At 43.8% G+C, this 6,000-nt stretch overlaps 1 protein-coding gene across 8 annotated transcripts in view; it reads right to left on the reverse strand.

Annotated features, from left to right (window-relative positions):
- PWWP2A (PWWP domain containing 2A) overlaps window positions 1–227 on the reverse strand; it is a 53,800-nt gene extending 53,573 nt beyond the window's left edge. For 4 of the 8 annotated variants that reach the window (XR_009213882.1, XR_004248874.2, XM_032158522.2 and 1 more), the window contains exon 1: window positions 137–225. The gene's annotated coding sequence lies outside the window, so the exon portion shown is untranslated. Of the gene's footprint in view, window positions 1–136 lie in introns of all 8 variants that reach the window. The other 4 variants (XR_004248870.2, XR_009213881.1, XR_004248869.2 and 1 more) reach the window with 2 other exon arrangements.
- Window positions 228–6,000: the final 5,773 nt, after the last annotated feature.

The raw sequence follows: 6,000 nt of genomic DNA on the forward strand, positions 1-6,000 counted from the left end.
TTGGCATATAAGCAGAATAATCACCAAAAAAATATTACTTATAATGTACCACAACACAATCATTCAAGCATACTACTTGAGGGCCTAAGTTCTCAACCTGGACACTGTAGTATAAGCTACTGATACCACTACTCACTGCTTCACCAGAATGGCTGTATATTTTTCCCACCAAAAGTAGGGCTATTGCACCATACGTTTCATGGTCTCTGTAAAGAAAAGAAATCATTGTCTTGGTTTATATTTCCTCAAAAAACAAGTAAATTTTCTACAAATTGCTTTTAAGAGCTTAGTGAAAACTGAAGTTTCCTAAGGAAATCATCAATTATTTTTAATGCAACAGTACCCCCATGTACACACACACACAGTCGGTATTTGTAAAAATATCAATTCTGAAATACAGCTAGCTACACCCTTTAATACGCATATACCACTAACTTAAAATGCACAAGCATTTTTTTAAGAGATGGGGTCTCAGTATGTTGCCAAGGCTGGTTCAAACTTCAAGGTTCATGTGATCTTCCTGCCTCAATCTCCCAAAGTGCTGGCATTACAGGCAAGAGACACCATGCCCAGCCACACAAGTTTTTATTTTTTTTCTTCAGATAGAGTCTCACTCTGTCACCCAGGCTGGAGTGCAGTGGCACAATCTCAGCTCACTGCAACCTCTGCCTCCCAGGTTCAAGCAATTCTCGTGCCTCAGCCTCCTGAAGAGCTGGGATTACAGGTGCACACCACCACACCTGGCTGATTTTTGTATTTTTAGTAGAGATGGGGTTTCGCCATGTTGACCAGGCTGGTCTCAAACTCCTGGCCTCAAGTGATCCACCCACCTCAGCCTCCCAAAATGCTAGGATTACAGTCATGATCCACTGCACCCGGCTACACAAGCATTTTCAAGCATAAACCTTTACTTCATGATTCCTTATTTCCTGTCACATCCCCTGCTCCAAAAAAAAAGATTCAGAAAGACCTTTCAGGATTTTTTCCCTTTTTTCCCCCCATTTAAAAGCTTCTGCAAGAAGATTTTTAAGGATTTCCAGGTGGCTTTATAACTATGAGGAGTGAAGAACTACCTCTTCAGAAGCCTGGGCTGGAGGCTTTTGCTCTTTGCAAACAGTCTTGAGTGGTTCAATTTTCTTATGTCTGCAATTACTAAACTTAGGACTGTGTTTAAGGGATAGACCTAAAAGCTTGCCAGCAGGTAAGATATCCATAATCATTTCTACTGACCCAAAACAAGGAGAGGCTTTTAAGAGAGGCCTTGATAAGGCTGTGGTTCTTGCCCTTTCAGTTTGTTCCTGAGGGACAATAACTATTTTAAAACAAGGAAATGCAAGAGGATGCAAATATATATATATATATATATGTATATCCAGAATGTAAAAAATTTTACAAAGTCCATGGATTAACAGTAAATTGCAAGTGAATAAAAGTAACAGCAGAACTACAGATGAAAAGGACAAGAAAATCAACCAATTGCAGCGTATGAGCTTTATTTGGATCCTAATTTGAAAACTGAACAGTCTTCAGCTATTAATCTTGACAGTCCTTTTTTTTTCCTTTTTTTGAGATGGAGTCTTGCTCTGTCACCCAGGCTGGAGTGCAATGGCACAACCTCAGCTCACTGCAGCCTCCGCCTCCCAGATTCCAGTGGTTCTCTTGCCTCAGCCTCCCGAGTAACTGGGATTACAGGCACACGCCACCATGCCCAGCTAATTTTTTTTATTTTTATAGTAGAGATAGGGTATCACCATGTTGGCCAAGCTGGTCTCGAACTCCTGCCTTCAAGGGATCCAGCTGCCTCAGCTTCCTAAGGTGCCCGGCCAACAGTCTGACATTTTAACAGTGACTGAATATTTGATGATATAAAAGGATTACTGCTATTATTTCAGGTGTAATAATGATAGTAAGATTGTTGTTTTTAAAGTCCTTATCTTTTTAGATATCTGCACTGGCCGGACGTGGTGGCTCAAGCCTGTAATCCCAGCACTTTGGGAGGCCGAGGCAGGTGGATTACCTAAGGTCAGGAGTTCAAGACCAGCCTGACCTACACGGAGAATCCCCGTCTCTGCTAAAAATACAAAATTAGCCAGGTGTAGTGGCGCATGCCTGTAATCACAGCTACTCAGCAAGCTGAGGTAGGAGAATCACTTGAACCCAGGAGGCAGAGGTTGTGGTGAGCCGAGATCATGCCACTGCACTCCAGCCTGGGCAACAAGAGCGAAACTCCGTCTCAAAATGAAATAAAATAAAATAAAAAAATAAAGTTCAACAAAAAGGCTGGGTGCGGTGGCTCACGCCTGTAATCCCATCATTTTGGGAGGCCAAGGCAAGCAGATCACCTGAGGTCAGGAGTTTGAAATCAGCCTGGCCAACATGGTGAAATCCGTCTCTACTAAAAATACAAAAATTACCCGGGCTTGGTGGTACAAACCTGTACTCCCAGCTACTCAGGAGGCTGAGACAAGACAATTACTTGAACCTGAGCAAGACTCTGTCTATAAAAAAAAAAAAAAAATCAACAAAAATATGACACACCAATGATTTATTATTTTGTCTATAATAACCATTTAAGTTGGGTGCAGTGGCTCATGCCTGTAATCCTAGCACCGTGGGAGGCCAAGAAGGGCGGATTACTAGTCACTTGAGGCCAGGAGGTTGCAACCAGCCTGGGCAACATAGCGAGACCCAGTTTCTACAAAAAAAATATATATTTTTTTTGAGACAGAGTTTTGCTCTTGTTGCCCAGGCTGCAGTGCAATAGCGTGATCTTGGCTCACTGCAACCTCTACCTCCCGGGTTCAAGCGACTCTCCTGTCTCAGCCTCCCAAGTAGCTGGGATTATAGGCACATGCCACTACACCCGGCTAATTTTTGTATTTTTAGTAGTGACAGGGTTTCATCATATTGGTCAGGCTGGTCTTCAACTCCTGACGTCAGGTGATTCGCCCACCTCGGCCTCCCAAAGTGCTGGTATTACAGGCGTGAGCCACCGCGCCTGGCACTTTTTTTTTTTTCTTAACTCGCCAGGCACAGCGGCATGAGCCTCTAGTCCCAGGTACATGGGAGGCTGGGGTGGGAGGATCGCTTGGACCCAGGAGTTCAAGGCTGCAGTAAACTATGATCACACGACTGCACTCCAGTCTCTGTGATAAAGTGAGCCCCTGTCTCTAAACAAATAAATAAAATAATCATTAAGACAGTTTAGAATCCTGAAGGAATGCTTAACTATATGTCAAAATTTTAAAAGCTAAGATTAAGGACAAAATGAGAACAGGAAAACCCAAACTGCTAGCATTTAGACTATTGTCATTAGACATTGCTAAGGAGCTCAGAAGCAGGCAGGTAATTTAAACTAAGAGAGCTGGTATAAAACAACAGTGGCCAGGTGCTGTGGCTTACGCCTGTAATCCCAACACTTTGAGAGGCCAAGGCGGATGAGCCTGGGCAACAAAGCGAAACCCTGTCTCCACCAAAATGACGCAAATTAGCCAGGCATGGTGGCATGCACCCGTAGCTGCAGCTATTTGGGAGGCTGATGTGGGAGGATTGCTTGAGCCCAGGAGGTTGAGGCTGCAGTGGTGAGTGTGCCACTGCATTCTGGCCTGGGTGACAGAGCAAGACCCTTTCTCGAAAAAAAGTAAAAAAGAGCACAGAGTAAGCTAGAGAATGCATGCTTCACTTAAAGGCATCCAGTTCTTTTTAGAAAGAGTCTCGCTCTGTCACCCAGGCTAGAGTGCAGTGGTGCCATCTCGGCTCACTGCAGCCCCCACCTCCCAGGTTCAAGCAATTCTCCTGCCTCAGCCTCCTGAGTAGCTGGGATTATAGGTGCATGCCACCACGCCCAGATAATTTTTTGTATTTTTAGTAAAGGCAGGGTTTCCACATGTTGGCCAGGATGGTCTTGAACTCCTGACCTTAGGTGATCCACCCACCTCAGCCTCCCAATTTGCTGCGATTACAGGCATGAGCCACCACACCCGGCCAGGCATCCAGTGTTAAGTACATACAATGCTAAACAAAATCTGATTTTAACCAGATACTAAAAATATCCTCAAAATTACTGTGTCATGGGCCAAAGAAAGCTACCTAGAAGATAGAAAGGAGGACATAACAAACCAGGGTAGTACAGGGAAAACCAGGCCACCTGGTCATTCTGTTCATATTACATATAAACTGAGGCATAAAGTTTGTGTCTAAGTGAACTGCCCAAAACTAAATCAATTAGCCTAAGAACTAGGAAATGGAGCTTAGTAAGGCACAATGATTCACCCAAAGGCACAGTGCTAATAGGAGAGGCTAGTACCAATATTAGAAATTAAAGCCCAGGCCAGGAGTGGTGGCTCACACCTGTAATCCCAACACTTTGGGAGGCCGAGGCGGAGGACTGCCTGAGCTCAGGAGTTCAAGACCAGTCTGGCCAACATGATGAAACGCTGTCTCTACTAAAAATACAAAAAAATTAGCTGGGCGTGGTGGCGTGCGCCAGTAATCTCAGCTACTCAGGAGGCTGAGGCAGGGAATTGCTTGAACCAGGGAGATGGAGGCTGCAGTGAGCCAAAGTCCCGCGACCGCACTCCAGCCTGGGTGAAAGGAGCGAGACTCTGTCTCAAAAAAAAAAAAGAAAAAAAGCCCAAGCACCCTAACACTCTGTCCAGTCAATAATTTACTATTTAGTACCACTTTCTTTTCTTTCTTGAGTTATGTATGTCCAGCTCCTTTTTTTTCCACAGAATGATTCTCCTCAGAAATGTGTTCTCCAACCAAATAAATCTGAAAATAATGCAAAAAATAATAATACAACAGGGAGGGGAGGCATTTCAAATGATTTCAAAAGCAGACTCTTAGTCATCCACACATATATTAAATCCTGTGTTCTAGACTCAAACACCTTTTCCACACAGTAGATAGCTCTTCCAATTTTACAAAGACATTTCTATACTATGCATAATGTCAGCATAAAATATGGAAGAAATTTATAAAAGCAATAACTAGCCCTTTTGAAGACTGAAGAAAAGCACAAATACATTACACATTTAGTCTCCCAAATGTTAATCTCATTGGAGAGGCAAGAACCAAAACTTCAGAGCTTACTATGTATTCCCCGGTATTCAGCTAAGGAACTAGCGGAGTCTCCAGCGCCAGGTTTCACGGCTTTTACCCAACTAAAGAATCTGCTTGGCTCCAACACCCATATATTCTTTACATTATCTCCACACAGGCAATGAAATCAAGAGAAGCACCAACTTTCAGAAATACGCAACTTTCAGCAACATGCCATTCTTTACTTTCTGCTTAAACTAAAACTTAGCCCAACTAGCTTTCTAATATGCAAGTAGAAAAAGCAGAGGTTTTAGAATGGGATCAACCTACATCTGAATCCTTGCTTTGCCACTTACAAGTTAACTGGCCAAATTAAATGAGCCTCCATTGCCTCCTGTGTAAATTAAAAACACTACCAAGGTTATAAAAAAAAAAACTAAAGCGGCCGGGCACGGTGGCTCACGCTTGTAATCCACGGCAGATCACGAGGTCAGAGATGAGACCGACACGGTGAAACCCACTCTACTAAAAAACAAAAAAAAATTACCGGCGATGGCGCCTGTGCATGAGGTACAATGTCTAGCATATAATGGGCACTCATAGAAAGCTCCTAATTTTTACCTAGAGGTTGAATTCAGTGGCCCACCAAGATACAAATTACTTTAAAGCAACTGATGAATATGGCCTTAGTAGAGTCTAAAGTATCTTGGCTGGGTGCAGTGGCTCACACCTGTAATCCCAACACTTTGGGAGTGTAGAAATGGGAGGATGGCTTGAGGCCAAGAGTTTAGACCTGGCGCAGTGGCTCACGCCTGTAATCCCCAGCACTTTGGGAGGCCGAGGCGGGAGGATCACTTGAGGTCAGGAGTTCAAGATGCGCCTGGCCAACATGGCGAAACCCAGTCTCTACTACAATCCCTTGAACTCGGGAGCCTGAGGTTGCAGTGAGCCAAGATT

Source organism: Hylobates moloch, unplaced genomic scaffold (assembly GCF_009828535.3).
Source record: "Hylobates moloch isolate HMO894 unplaced genomic scaffold, HMol_V3 SCAFFOLD_6, whole genome shotgun sequence".
In the NCBI taxonomy this organism is placed as follows: Eukaryota; Metazoa; Chordata; class Mammalia; order Primates; family Hylobatidae; genus Hylobates; species Hylobates moloch.